At 40.2% G+C, this 15,973-nt stretch overlaps 1 protein-coding gene across 3 annotated transcripts in view; it reads left to right on the top strand.

Moving 5' to 3' along the window:
• LOC128358286 (pleckstrin homology domain-containing family A member 7-like) overlaps nt 1-15,973 on the top strand; it is a 148,662-nt gene that overhangs the window by 46,200 nt on the left and 86,489 nt on the right. The window lies entirely within an intron of this gene.

The raw sequence follows: 15,973 nt of genomic DNA, 5'->3' as shown, positions 1-15,973 counted from the left end.
GAATCACGGCTGAAGGCAAAGCAGAAGTAACCGTGAGGATGGATTGAATTAGCTGTTAAAAGAGGGACACTAGTCATACAAGAGGCTGTAATGTGAGTTAGTCACAAGGAGGCTTTATTTCTGGTTGAGAAAAAAAAATATTAATTGACACTTCAGAAGAAAATGTTCCTCAAATTCACAGAATATGTTTAAACTTGACACTCCTGATAAATTTGAGAACTGTTTTAGCATCTCAGTGACCTGCCAAATATTAACATATAATCCAACTATTCTTTTTTTTTTCCTTTTTTACAAATCGCAGTACATACTGTGCTGTAGGTGGTCATAGGAGCCTTTTGATTTAGTGTTCTGGGCAAGAAAAATGGCACAGTTTTTAATGAGAAAACCACTGAATACCCAGCCTGAAGCAGTGTAAATGTTGTAAACTCTCTAATGCAGCCAGGCTTTAGAGAGTGTGCCAGCTTCGTATTGCCAACCACACCATTAACTGCAGCTAAGATAACTGAAGGTTGGAGTAGCTAGCCTAGCCTGAGGGAGACTAGCCTAGCATTTGCCAGACTAATTCACAAATGTCTATTAGTCTGGAAACTCTCAGTTAATTTTCTGTTTCCAAAGGGGCGTAATCAACAGGGAGAGACCACAATGACTCTGGATGCAATTGAATAGACCTACAACCAATTAGAGCAACACAATGTGTGACGCAACGTTGATACAAGCAAGATGGGTGGTTGCTGGTTTTGGCTCATCTTTTTTTAACATGGGTCACAAACTTACTAAACTTACTAAAATATGTTTCTGAAAACACTTTATGCAAAAAATTGGCAATGCACTAACAGACTCTTGATTTATATTTGATAATACTTCTTAGTTTGACAGTTTGATCGAAGCATTGTGAGCTCTGGAGATCATTTTTATTGACAAAAGTCAAAACTGTTAGTCATTATATCAAACTAAATGATGATGATTGGCCCGTCCAGTTCCAGGTTGGGTGGAGATCTGTCTGAATGGGAGTGGGGCCAGAATCATCTGCCAGAACAAATAAAATATGAACTCTGCAGATTCGTCTGGTTCCCAGGCTAGTTTGAGATGAAGAGGGGAGGAAAGCTGCCTCCAACCCTCCAATCTTCAATATTGGGAAAGAAGAACAAATCTTAGATGCTAAAAATCAATCAAAATCTAATTTCACGTGTCTAAAAGTGAATTTAACATCCTGGTTACACACGCATACACCAATGCTTGTTTCCTATGTGTGCAGAAAAGGGCACAGTAGAGACATCTGACCAAGCATCTTATTTCGGGAGTCTTCAGGAGAATCTGCCATTCAGTCTCTAGCTGTGTTCAGAAAGTGCTGTGACTGGATGTTTGATGTGATTGACATTTTGACAATATGAATTCCCTACGAGTCACTCTCAGGGAGGGTGCCCTTATGTCACAAAGTGTCAGACTGTCAGTGCCACTACAGAGAGAGAGAGAGAGAGAGAGAGAGAGAGGGGGAGAGAGAGAGCTGTCATGACTGTGGTTGTTTTGACATTGTGGTTTGTCTGGTGGTGATGATGCACTGAAAGTATGGCGGGTTAACCACAGATGCCAGTCAGTTTTCACTACAAAGCCAGCAACCACATGAAAGCAATACTTTCTGGTTTCAAGTCAAGTCAATTTTATTTGTGTAGCTCAATATCACAAATCACTAATGTCCCTCGGGGAGTTTTACAGCCTGTATACAAATACAACATCCTCTGTCCTTTGACCCATGATTTGAAACATGGGGGGAAACAATTGGCTGAAACCTCATGAAAAGCAACAGAGACAGATGTGCAGTAGACATTATTTGTACAGAATAGAGCATAAATTAGAGCATAAAGCATTAAACAGGATAATAAAAACTACAATGGATTTATAAATATAAGTGAAGAATGTGATACAGAGGACACCAAGTAGCTTCCAGGTGCCACAAGAACAGAATAGGACCTGAGTCACGCAACCTCCATCACCATGGAGACCTGGCAGGAGGACAGACTACACACGCACACAGGGTTAGACTCACATCACACCATTCACATACACGGAAGAAGAAGGAGAACAAGAAAAGACATTATACACACAGGAGAAAGAGAGAGGGAGAGAGAGATGGATAAAGACATCATTCAGAGAGAGAGAGAGAGAGATGGAGAGACACGAGGTGAGGCTGGATTTGGGGAACCAGATCAAAACCTCAGGAAATGGCACCGACAGCCAAAGAAGAAGGGCGGTTCCAGGATTGGTGCCGGTCCAGCAAGAGATGCCTGAGAGACCAGAAAGGACAGAGAGGAGAAAACGAGGAGAGAGATGGGGAGGGAAAATATTTAGAAAGTATCAAAAGATAACAACAATGCAGTAGGCCTGGATAATTCAGTGTTATTGCTTATCCCTCATTGCTTTTAATGATGGAAGAATAGTAGTAGAGCAGCAATTGGCAGAAAATTATTCAACATCAACAACATGAAATCTAAATGTTTGCTTGTTTCAGAGTCTCAAATATAGAGATTTTCTGCTTTTGTCTGTTTTATATCATTGTAAAGTGAAAATCTGAATTTTTAGAGTTGTTGTTTAGGCAAAACAAACAATCTAGAGGGTGTTACTTTGGTCTCTGGGGAAGTATAATGGGCATTTTGAAAAAAATAACTGGGCTTTTAAAGACTAATTTAAGTCTCAAATGAAGAGATTTTCTGCTTTTCTCCGTTTTATATCACTGTAGAGTGAAAATCTGAATTTTTAGAGCTGTTGGTCAGACAAAACAAGCAATTTGAGGACATTACTTTGGTCTCTGGGAAATCAGAGTAATGGGCATTTTTCACAAGCGTCTGGGCTTTTAAAGACTGAATTAATTTATTAATCATAAAAGGGACTGACTAATGGATAATGAAATGAATGATTGTTAGTTGTTTCCATTAATGGCATGTTTTAATAAAACTGTTAGTCCAAATAAATAATAATGAGCACATTTGAATGAAAAACTAACACAGTTTTAAGAGTTTGGTCTGGTGTCAAGGTGTCTTCATACTTATAAAGTAGTAGGTCCTCCTGTGAATCTCTAGTTCCCTGTGTGTGTTTCTTTGAGCACTTCATTTACTACTCTGCTCCAAATGAACAGTTTCTTTCTGATGTAACTACAATACTAATGAACCAGCAAGGTCAGCGATTTGTTTCCACACTTTGTTTTCCTGTTTGAGGTCCTGGTAGCTTGTTAAAGACACCTCATAAAGAAACCCAGAGACCACAAAGATTTGTTCTGTCTTGATCTTGTGTAAAGTTATTTGATGTAACGGAGTGAAGTGGTAGACAACACGGTGCGCCTGTTTCCAAAGGATTAAAAACAAGCATGATTGGATCTCACCTTCTTGTCACTTGCACTGCATCAGCATAAACATTAGCATAAAGTTGAACCTTTCTCAGCTTCACACTGTAGCACCAGGTCTCATTCATAATGAATATCAGCTTATTACTATCCCAGCTTTTGAGTGTGTGAATGGCCCATTAGATGTTTAAATGTGAAGCTAATCATCTAATTAGGCAGTTTAAATGTGGTTCTTGCATACAGTACATTAGTCAAATATTGATATATATATCAATCATATCAAGCATAACACCCAGTCCTGCAATGTGAAGGATTTTAAACAGAAGGAGATCAGAGTTTCATCTGAATCTTATCAGACTGTGAGAACACAAGGTTTGATTTGTTAGTTTCTCCAGAGAGGTTGCATTGCGAAAGTGGAACTGTTAAGGGATTATTCTGAAAACATTTAATTTTCACTTAACCAGAAAGGAATAATAGTTTCATGGTGTCTCTTATTGTTGTTGTTGGACGACAAAGTAGCATCTCCAGATGTTCAACGTTACAGCAATAGCCATGTTTGTTTGTGTCTAAATGCCATGCATGTTAACATTAGTCATCAGGGTTAGGGTTACGGGAATACAACTACTACTACTATCAATAGCAATAATAATGCACTTTAACATTTTAATAGCACTATACTTTTATAGCCTTTCAAGCCCAGAGTTATAAGGTGCTTCACAAAATACAATAGCAAATAATATCGGTGCAAAGATAGCCAACATAGAGAAATAAAGCCAAAATTTGAAAAGAACAACATACACAGAAGTGGTCAAACTCAGACAGATAAAACAAAATGTAAAATTATAACATTAAATAACATTAAATACATCATATACATATATGATTCTCTGATCCAAAGGGTCCCAGTGCAGAATTAAGGGTTAACATTTCTGAAATATAAAGTGAAGTCAGTGCACGCAAGGACTTAAAAGCAATCAATAGAAACTTAAATTGAATTTTGTAACAGATGCAGAGCCAGTATGGTTCGTCTAGGACTGGAGTGAAGTGTTTTCTATGCCAGGTGCTTATTAGAAGTTTTGATGCTGTATTCTGTACCAGCTGTAGATGTACGACTGCTGCATCGATTAGGCAGGTATTGCAGTACTCTAGGCAGGAGAAAATAAGGGTGTGGATGAGTTGTTTAACTATGTGTCTGTGGAGCTTTTGTTTGACTTTGGCAATATTAAAGTAGCAGGATTGAGCAGGAGTCTTAATGTGTGCACCGAACTCAAACTCCACACTTGGACTGGTCATTTTAATAATATGTATACAGTATATATTTTTTGTAATCAACTTTTTATTTTATTCATACAGCTTGCAACATTACAATAATTACATCCATGTTAATAATAATATTCAACATTAATATCACAAACTTATACACTACACATACCTTACCTACTCACCCACCCCTCTCTCCTCTCTCCCATATCCCCCCTATAAAAATAAAATAAAAAGTCAAAAAGTGATGATCAGGAATACAAACTGGACATACAGAGTTACCATAGATGAGAGTCTTAAAAGTCATGACAGTAGTTTTTTAACATCCTCTGCGGCTTTTTCCCACATCTCCAACATTCTTAGCTTAGCATTATTAATCCGAGCTGATGACGACTCCAGGTAGATCACTTCGAGAAGAGCTTGTAGCCAATGTTTTATTGATAACTGGTGCAGTAGAAGCCACCTCATAACAATGATTTTCTTCACTGTAGTCATGTCAACCAACCAAATTTATTTGAATAATATTTTAATGATAGGTGGTGTTGATCTTATTTTCATTTTGTTCTATTTTAAAATGAGCAATAAAGAGGATCCACTTGGACTTTGAGTTTGGTGCACCATCCCTGCAGAGAATCCACATTGTTATGATTTCCAGGACTAAACAGGACATAAACTGGGGGTCATTGACATAACAGTGGTAGGACACAGGGGTGAAATGGTGCGTAACATAGTCAAGAGGCAACAAACTAAACAAAATAGGGCCAAGGACCGAGCCCTGTGAGACCCCACATGACATGAGAAGCAGCTGAAGAATTAAATACCCTAGTCATTAGCTCAATAAAAGTGTCAGGTCAATTCAGAAATCAAATCAAGACATTGGTGACATTTTTTAAATAATTTACCCTGTGTTCATTAGCTAGATTAACTCAATGAATCTGCAGTATATATTATGCTTGGCTGGTGTTGTAAAATGGCAATGATATCCAACCAAGCTCATTTCATATTCTTGGATGGGACGCTTTATCTAAATGTCACCCTGTTCACAATGCTAGACGTGTCCTTATTTCAACCTGCTTAATTCACGACAAGTGGGAGGAAAAAAAAAATCAGTATTTATCAGGGACATGGAGATTTCACTCAAAGTTTGGTGGCTAAATCCAGCCCAGAAAGCTGCTGCTGCTGGTGTGACTGTAATCTGTGTTTTTTCATGTTAGTTTCATCAGACCTACAGTTGTGTGTGTGTGTGTGTGTGTGTGTGTGTGTGTACTGTGGCTGGAGTGAGGATCAGGGATAAAAGGATTCAAGGCAGATGTTAGACGAGTAGTTTGGGTTAGAGGAAGATGAGAAGATCTTGTCGTCACCATCTCATCAAATTGCACCTAAAATCTTTGCTGGATACGAGTTCATTGGAGTCAAACAGTGCCGTACAGATGGATGGACCTCAGCCTAGAGCACCTCTTGAGGGCTGCTGACTTCAAAGGCTTCACCTCTGTTTGAATTGGAGAAGAGGAGAGATGCTGAGCACTTGTTGGAGAAGTGTGGCTCTCTGCCTGGGCCTTGACCTTAGAAGGTAGGAAAGGATCCAAATCACAATATCAGTGCATCCAGGTTTTGTCTTTTGCAATGATACTGGTGAAGATGTGTGTATACGTTGTGTGTTGAGCATACAGTTACAGTAATGAGAACTGATTAAGAGCAGTATTAGATAGACAACACTCTTGGCTTGTGTCTTTGATAGGGCTGCAACTAATAATTGTTTTTATTATCCATTAATTGGTGGATTATGTTCATGATTAATAGTTTTGTCTGTAAAATATAATTTCTTAGAACAGTCTAAACCCAGAAATATTCAATTTTCTCTCAAATATATGACACAGAAAAGCTTCAAATCCTCACATTTGAGAAATTAAAACAGTATTTTATAGATTTTGCTTTAAAAAATGAGACGTTTTAATTTTCTATTTTTTATTTAATTGATAGATCATCTAATCATTGCAGCTATAGCCTTTATTAGTGACTCAAAGGCTTTAGTAAGCACCCATAATGTTGAAATCTGATGATAAATCTGTTACACCAACATACTATAGCAGCTGATATAAACCTGTTGAGGATTTAGCTGTCTATATGTATGACACCAGTGAAAGAGATTTTTAATATGTCATGTGTCAAGACATTGTGTCTGGGTGATATCTGAAATTTAAAAATAATTGTAATTAATATCCTGTAGTTTGATTCAGATTTTGAGTGCCTTTTTTGTCCAGTTTGTTTTATCTCAAGTACAAACGCCATTACATTTGAACCCAGGGGATTTTTTTCCCTACTTGCTTCAGTGTGATATAGAGTACTAACTCTTAATAATTGGGCTATAATTTGCTCTCATGGGAAATCCTTTATTGTAATTATCTTATTAAAGAGGGAATGGTGTTTACCAGATGCTGTAAATGGATTGTAAAGAGCCTACAGATCCCAAGTAGCAGTTTTATCAGTGGTGTGTGAGCATAGGGGGGAAGAAACAAACCCTTAATTCTATTCCAGAGGTGGATGTGTAGGATTTTGATATCAGCCCCGGCTCCCTATTCTCCATCTGTTTGTCACCGAAACCCTTTGAGCTTGCCAGTCTCTCAGGTCTCACATTACGCCCCAGCTGGCCCAGTCCGTGTGGGCAGCACAGCTCTAATCCCCGCCTAATCTGAGACAGCTTTGTGTGTAATCAAAGAATCCACTGTAGATTCATGAAGAGGCGGGGCTGTGCAATGGAAGAAAAAAAAGACACAAGCAGGTTAGACGCTATATGGTTCCCATCAAAACTCAAAGGCAGGTTTCAGATGGCTGGTGGACCAAATCTCAACTTGATTATTTCACTTCACAGAAACTACACTACACTTCACAGAAAGAGTTGATGTTATTATCAAAAATGGTTATTTAATGCAGGGATAAGGATGAATTTTGCATATGTGTAAATGTCTGAATTGTGTGTTTGGGAAGGTCCTGTATGTCTGTTAGGTGCGGTCGATTAAGCAATAATCGATAATTGGCAGCAATTTTAATCACTGACTAATCAAGTCAACTTGCATAATCCTGTAGTTCCAACAATTTTACAATTTCTTTGGTTTATATGGTTTAAAAACTGAATATCTTTAGGTTTGGGACTGATAAAACAAGATATTTGAAGACATTATCTTGGCCTCTTGGAAATTAATGGATAGTTTTTCATTACTTTTTGGTGTTTTATAGACTATAGATTTATAGCAAATTACCAGTAGATGAATCAATAATGAAAATAGTCATTAGTTGCAGCCCGATACTACTCATAAAAGTACTTGTGTCATTTGGTGAAACCCCAATATATTATGCTTGGGACACCAGCATGGCGTTACCAGGCGGGGAGTTCCGGTCCTCTGAAATGAGGCCAACGCGGAAGTAATTTAGAACTGTATTCTATCAAAAGGCCACCAGGGGGCGACCGTTTTGGTGTCAAAAGGACTTCCGTCTCAATACAAGTCAATGGAGAATTCACCAACTTCTCACTTGATTTCTAACCTCAGTAAATGTTTTCAAAATGTGTTTATGGTCTCAATCGCTAGTTTAAAGCCTTCTTCAATGCAGTATGATGTTCATTTGGGACATTTTGGCCTCCCTGATTTTATATTTGACGATAAAGCAGGGTATGCATTAGGGCGTGGCTACGTCGTGATTGACAGGTTGATTGACCAATGTCCTCGAGATCCAGCCCTCGCAACCATAGCAACCTCCCCGCTCCGCCATTGGCTCCGCCCATACTTCCACCCATGGCCCCGCCTCATGCCCATACAAGTAGAATCCGTGTTTTTATTTTTCCCAGCATGCACCTGAAATTTTCAAGATGGCGCTACCTAGATTCGAAACTATTGGCTTCCGAGCAGCAGTCCACAAACCAATGGGTGACGTCACGGATTTTACGTCCATTTCTTTTATACAGTCTATGGTCGTTACATGTAAAAACAATCTACTGTAGAGGAAAAGAAAAGAAAAAGTAGGACAAATGGTGCAACCCAAACACATTTCCATAGCTTGTATGTTGCTTCCCACATTGGCAACCTCCAAACAAGAAGAAGCTCTGTCTCGCTCCAGTCTCAGAAGACTCAGTGGAGAAAGAGTGGGCCGTAGCAGAACTGGAGTGATTCTCCTCAGTGTCAGTAGGCAGACTGGATTCTTCCTCCTCCTAATGAGCCATAAAGTGCTATCTTATACCTATGATTTGTCACAGAGGTCCATACTACTAATATTTCTGCAGCAGTTGCTCCTAAAAATAGAACCAGGCCGTTGTATACAGTCAACTAAAAAAAAAAAAAAGCTGTGCATGTGCAACTTGAGATATAGAAAACGGGTGTGGACATTATTTTTAGTGCCTGCATTTCTCTGCTGTGCTCTGATTTTTAGTTTTATAGGCACATTTGATTCTCGTTTCCCTCGTGGGTGGGTGAGGAAGTGTTCATATCTTTGAAGCCAAGTTTCCGTGAAGTGTTGCATGTTGCCGTAGTGACCGGATCCAGCAATTCAAATCTAACAATGACAAGAGTTTGTTTGTTTGGTTTTTTTTTGAGATTTTGTTGAAAAAAAAAATGAATTGAACTTTTTGGGCTTTTATACTTCATTGCCTGAATTAATCTGATGGTTCATATTTGGGTGGTAGCCTGTTTTTCACCTCTGCTTCTGAAGCCAGTGGCAGAATAAGGCTTAACTCTTATGCTTTTTCCATTATATCTTTGACTACAGGCGTAATGCTAGTTTCACTTTACTTACTAAAAGTATAGATTAATCCAGCTTACTACAGGCTATTGATGAAAATACCAAAAATAACTCCCAAGTGTCTGTCACTGTGCACAAAGCCTACACACACTGAAACCTTTTCCCTTCACATCATCACGTTTAGTAATATTGTGAGATTTATTACCAGTTCAGTTGCTTCCTCTCCTCCCATTATGATTAATAGTGATTGTGAAGCTTGTTTGAACTGTACTGCTGCCCTTACTCCTCATCTTGATGGGAGCACAACAGCTGCAAATCTTCCTTCCTCCCTCCCTCCTTTCCTTCCTTCTTCCTTCCTCCCTCCTTTCCGTCCTTCTTCCTTCCTTCCTGCCTTCCTCCCTCCTTTTCTCCCTCCTTTCCTTCCTTCTTTCCTTCCTTCCTTCCTCCCTCCTTTCCTTCCTTCATTCGTCCTCCCTCCCTCCCTCCCTTCCTTCTTCCTCCAATCCTTTCCTTCCTTCCTCCCTCCCTCCCTCCTTTCCTTTCTTCTTCCTTCCTCCCTCCTTTCCTTCCTTCTTCCTTCCCGCCTTCCTCCCTCTTTTCCATCCTTCCTCCGTCTTTTCCTTCCTTCTTCCTTCCTTCCTCCCTTCCTCCTTCCTTTCCTTCCTTCCTTCCTTGCCTTCCCTCCTTTTCTCCCTCCTTTCCTTCCTTCGTCCTCCCTTCCTCCCTTCCTTCCTTCCTTCCTTCGTCCACCCTTCCTTCATCCTCCCTTCCTTCCTTCCTTCCTTCCTTCCTTCCTTCGTCCACCCTTCCTTTGTCCTCCCTCCCTTCCTTCCTTGACTCGAGGACAACAGGAGGGTTAACAGCATCACATAGCCTGTTACAGCGGCCACATATTTTCTTACTCTTCATCTTGATGGGAGCACAACAGCTGCCAATCTTTCATCAGTCTCTGAACAGATCTGCTCAGCCGCTGTACTGCTGTGCACTCTGAAGCATTTTGACAGAAATCACAGCCCAAGACACAGGTGCAAATAGGGTTGCAGTTGCACATGGAAAGTATGTGAAACAGCAGCTTCTAGGTGTGTTGTTCTGTCAGACCGACTTCAGATGAATTTAAACAAGACTGAATTCATTATCTTTGGCAATCATGCAACAAATATTTCAAGCAAATCCAAATATGAAGCATGTCAAAATGAAAATGTCCTACTCTATCGTAATACTGTATAAAACTAAGGATTTTTTTAAATCACAGGTCACATAAATCCAGTGCACAGTTAACAATAAGCAAGCTGTACTAATGCTCAGTTAGTGCTGGGATCAGATTACATGGTATTTTTGTGTTTTCATATTTTTAGTATTGTCTTTTTTAAATAGTGTATTTTTCATTAACGTAAAGCACTTTGTGATTTTGCAAGGTGCTATAAAAATACAATTTACTGACTTACATAAAATGAGAGGTTGTGCAGGCAGTGATCATTATCATTACAGATTCCCCATGCATGTCCACTTATTGGGCTGATATTGTTATATATGTTATAGCACCATTTTTCTCATCACTACTGCTGCTGCTTATGTTTAATATTTAACCCACATCCACCCAAGCATCCTCTTCCCTCTTCTCTGATGGTACTGTTACTGTATATTTCATTTGCTCATGCTCAAAGATGTGTCGTTACCTCTTTCAATCACCTCGATCAGCGCAGGATACCACTCTAATTAAACGTGGGTGCCGGTGGTTTGATTTAGTCATATTAAATGTCAAAGGATTATGTAGTGCCAGATCAGGGTGCAATTTAGTATTGTTGCATGACATTTAGAAGCATTTTCTCAAATAAATCAATAAGTCGCACGTCAGTAGGCCTCCAGTGGGGAAAATGTTAGTGTTAGTGTGGAAGAGGGCGGCCTTTTTCGTCTGTATGTATGCGACTGTGCTACTTTTATCTGTCTCACTCACTGATTGTCTCTCTCCACTGCACTTTGTCATGGCAGCCCAAGCTGTATAATCTACGTCTTTCTCTTTTGCAGTTATTGTTCTAATGGCTCTTATAGATACCAGTAGCGTAGGCAGAGATCACAGTGTAGGTGGGCACAGAGAAAATCAGGTGGGTCTAACCCGTCTAAGCCCAATCATGCTTTATAGGTACTGAAACGCATATGTTAACCAAAATAGGCCATTACATTTATACTAGCCTGAATGTACCACACTTTAATCACACAAGCCTAATACATCATCAGAGGTAATGTTACAGGCACCAAGACCAACATTAACCTTCGTCTTCCTTCCTTCCTTCCTCCTTCCTTCCTCCTTCCTTCCTCCTTTCCTTCCTTCTTTCCTTTCTTCCCTCTTTCCCTCCTTCCTCCCTCCTTTCCTTCCTTCCTCCCTCCTTTCCTTCCTTCTTCCATCCTTCCTCCCTCCTTTCCTTCCTTCTTCCCACCTTCCTCCCTCCTTTCCTTCCTTCTTTCTTCCTCCCTCCATCCTTTCCTTCCTTCTTCCCACCTTTCTCCCTCCTTTCCTTCCTTCTTTCTTCCTCCCTCCCTCCTTTCCTTCCTTTCCTCTTCCCCTCCTTCCTCCCTCCTTTCCTTCCTTCTTCCTTTCTCCCTCCTTTCCTTCCTCCCTCCATCCTTCCTTCCTTCCTTCCATCCTTCCTTCCTTCCTCCCTCCCTTCCTTCCTTCCTTCCTTCGTCCTCCCTCCCTTCCTTCCTTGACTCGAGGACAACAGGAGGTTTAACAGCATCACATAGCCTGTTACAGCGGCCACATATTCTCAGAAAGAAAGCTGACAGACACAACAACATTATTAATCAAGCGAATGGGTAGAGGTACCGGCACCAACATGCTCAGCAACATTAAAAATGACACCTGAACACAGCCTGGCACGGAGGCCACATAAAACCACACACATGCATGAACGCGCACTCACACACTATCGGGGATGAAAAGGGTCGCTGAGGACTAGATACACGTACACCCAACGTGTTGTGTGTTATGTATGTGCATCTGAGTGTGAAGCACAGCTCAGCCATGCAGACACACGTGTGACTCCTAACACACAGGCACGCATGCTTATGTTTGCTGTGTGTTGTGCATGTGTATATCCACCTTGACACTTTCCACCCCCCCATACACACACATACACACACACACAGAGATGGCAGATGCCGCAACATCAGCATAAAATCCAATTGTTCACCCAACAAAAACTACACCGAATAAATAATGATATTGAAATGAGCAGTAGGCTTGTACAGTCCTAAAAATGTAAATTACATTACTATTGATGATAACAGGATGAGACGATGGGGCTAAGTGTTGAACACTGAAATGATTTCATTATAGTCCACCGCTTCTGTCAGTTGTCTTTGTAAGGAGAGCAGGGAGAAAGAGTTCAATCTGTATGTCATCACTGATGCCCTGATGTCCATTTTTATCTGGCTGACAGTACATCTTGTTGCTGTTGCTAACGGGGAAGGGGTTGAATTAGCGGTCACATACTTGTTGTCACTACCTGACACTTGTTGAGGAGAAACAGGTGCAGGAGTAGGTGTCTGAGGTTGAGAATGATGGCTGAACTTGAGCTGAATTCTTCTTCCTCCAGCTTCTCACATGTTTTTTGTAACTGCTTTGGAAGAGGAGGGGCCCAGACTCACCTACGCCCTCTCACAGCTACGCTCCTGATAGATACAACACATGAATCAAACACTACCTCTAAAACTGTCTTCTCTGTCTTGAGTAAATGCAAATGAGAAAAAAAGGAAAATTGGTCGTCAGGTATCTCGGAGCTCAGAACTGGTGCCTCAATTTTCTTTACCATGTACTCCGTCACCTCTCATTTCCTAAACGACTGCACTGCGGATCCCATTTGGAAGCCGCACATCTGTCCTAACTCATATATTTGTGGCAGCACTGTTACTGAATCATTCAACGAAACCCACAAAGCCCCTCTTTGAGTTGGATTTGCAGAGCAGATTTCAAACCCACATGAACGTGTTGACACTTGAAGATAGAATACCATTGAAGCCTTAAAGTTAGAGAAACTGTCACATGTGTTAATAACTTATAACATTTTAATGTTGTTTACTGCAGTATATAGGACCAGCTCACTTGTTGTTGTTACAGTGAGTGCCCGTGGGACTTCAACGTCATGTTAAATTCATAACCGCTCTGACTCGCTCTTCTGACTGGCTTCTTCTCCATAGAAACGGTAACAAGGGCATTTAGGTATTGTTGTATTCCAAGCCGGTCACCTTGCCAAAATTACTGGCAAAAAGTAATTTCAAAAAAGTTGAAATCATTGAAAGTCATGGTCTTATCATTTGAATACAAATTATAAATAAGAACATAGAATGGGGGAAAAAATTCTTCCCGGAACAAGCAAGCCCTCGTTTTCAACTCTATATCAGTATAATGTTTTCTGATATTGACACACTGTATATCATGATATGTGGAATGTGTGCAAAATGACTTCCAACATCATATAAAGCTCACAACTTCAATAACACATTTTGGCCTTTTCTTGTACAGTTTTATTTCAATGTGCCACAACACCCAGGCTAATTCCTTGTACAGTATGTGCAAACCTACTTGTCAGCAAACAATAGTCTGATTCATATAATTGTCCAGTTCTAGCTGTGGTGACAATGTAAAAAAAATAAATAAAAGAAAAATGATGTGTCATTACATGTTTTTGGGCTTTTTTTGTGCCTGTAGAGAGGTAATGGGAAATAAAAGGTTGGGATGGAAATGATGACAACAAAGGTCCCTTGTGATTATGTGGCAAACCTATTAAACCTGAAGGCCTCAAATTCAGTTTATTTTCTGTCAATTTTCATGATGTATTATGTGATTTTACGTTTCACTGTACAAGTCGTCTTACTTTAACCCGTGTGCAGATTTGTCAGCTTCTCTTGTTCTTTTTTAGAAACGCTCTGCTGCAATATTTCTAGTATTCCATGTATTTCTTTGATTAGTTAATTATTCAAACAGTTTGCTATCTTCTTTGTGCTTTCTTTCTTATCTGCCGGTTTTGTTTCGACTCCCACTGATACTGGCACTCACACTCGCACGCACACACACACACACAAAATCCCTCTCTTCTCTCGGAGAGACGGGGCCCGTCAGGACGCTGTGAAGTGTTTTGAATGTGAATGCAGTGTAGACTTGTCTTCTATTAGCATGCCAGGCTGCCGGTCCCCATGCCGACTCCCTCTGTGTCCGGCTAAAAGCTGCTCTCCTGTTGTCCACATAAACACACACATACACACACACTTTCAGAAGAGGTGTTGCTTGCAGTAAACACTGTAATCTCCTTCTTTTGCAAAAGCCCACCATAAAATCCCAGTGCTATTGGACAATATTTATTGCACTGGACAGAAGTGGGGGCTTATTTCAAGCTAAAGATGGCCTCATCTTGATGTTGCTATAGCAACAAAATGTCCCAAAGCAGTCTCTTGTGGGACCAGGGGGGTTTGCATCTGCCTTATGGCATCGCCAGTAGCAACAGAGGTGGACGCCGCTCCGTCTGCTGTTTCTGATTGGTTGTGATGGACATCTCTATTACACCACCATCTGCCCCCACCATCCGCTTACCCCATCCTCCCAAAATACAACCACAATCAAGATAGAACGACTCATCAGGGCTGAAGAATCCCAATCCTGCTACTTGATGGAGCTGCAATTAACTGTCAGGGCTGCTTTATAACCCGTGTGTCTGTCTGGGCAGCGTAGTGGTGGGGAGTAGGGAGGGGTGGGCCGGCAGCCAGAGAGCAGCAGAAGAATACAGGAAAGATGACAATGATGAAGATTAATGAAAAGCAAGCAATTTGTCCTACATTCTTAAATTCAGAGATATGATTTGTGAAAGCAGGATGTTGGGAAGGGCATGAAGGAAGGAAATGGTGTAAAAAATGAAATGTGCTCAGAGCAGGCGCACAGGCAGAGTCAGAAGAAATGATTGAGAACAAGACATACATGTATAGTTTAACCCGCAAAGCCACTTGGATGCCCCTTAAACAGTCTTGTACATGGGCTTTTGTGGGAAACAAAGTTTGATTTCTCTGGAATCAATGTAAATATGATCAGTTCGAAGAGAAGGACAAAAACAGTGACTCATATGACACAATAGATTTAATTAATGTGGATTTAGAGGATGCGTGTCCTGCCGATGTGCCAGACAAGTGAAGTGAACACAAGCTGCTATTTCAGGATAAGATCTACAGAAACAAAGTGTTTTTGAACACTTGCTTTTGTCTGATACAAACAGGAGAGAGAGAGAGAGAGAGAGAGAGAGCATTTTCTGTGACACCCATGTCTATAATGCATCATAAACATACTTGTAATGCATTATAGTCTTCTTATAGAGCTGTAAAATTATAGTTATAAACACTCATAAATATTCATAAAGATTTATAAGGGTTAGGGTTATTTATAACAGTAATTTGTTGTTAATTATAAGGTCAAGTATCATAATACTTCATAATTGTCACTCACTGACATCTTTTTGCAAGGATCACAGTGTATTATAATTATGAATATATGAGTGCTTATTACTATAATCACAAAGTGCTATAAGTAGATTATAACACATTCTAAGTATGTTTATAATGCATTGTAGACATGGGAGTCAAAGGAAATCAAAAAGCTCAGCCAAAATG

Source organism: Scomber japonicus, chromosome 5 (genome assembly GCF_027409825.1).
Source record: "Scomber japonicus isolate fScoJap1 chromosome 5, fScoJap1.pri, whole genome shotgun sequence".
In the NCBI taxonomy this organism is placed as follows: domain Eukaryota; kingdom Metazoa; phylum Chordata; class Actinopteri; order Scombriformes; family Scombridae; genus Scomber; species Scomber japonicus.
This window is presented reverse-complemented; position numbering and strand designations above follow the sequence as displayed.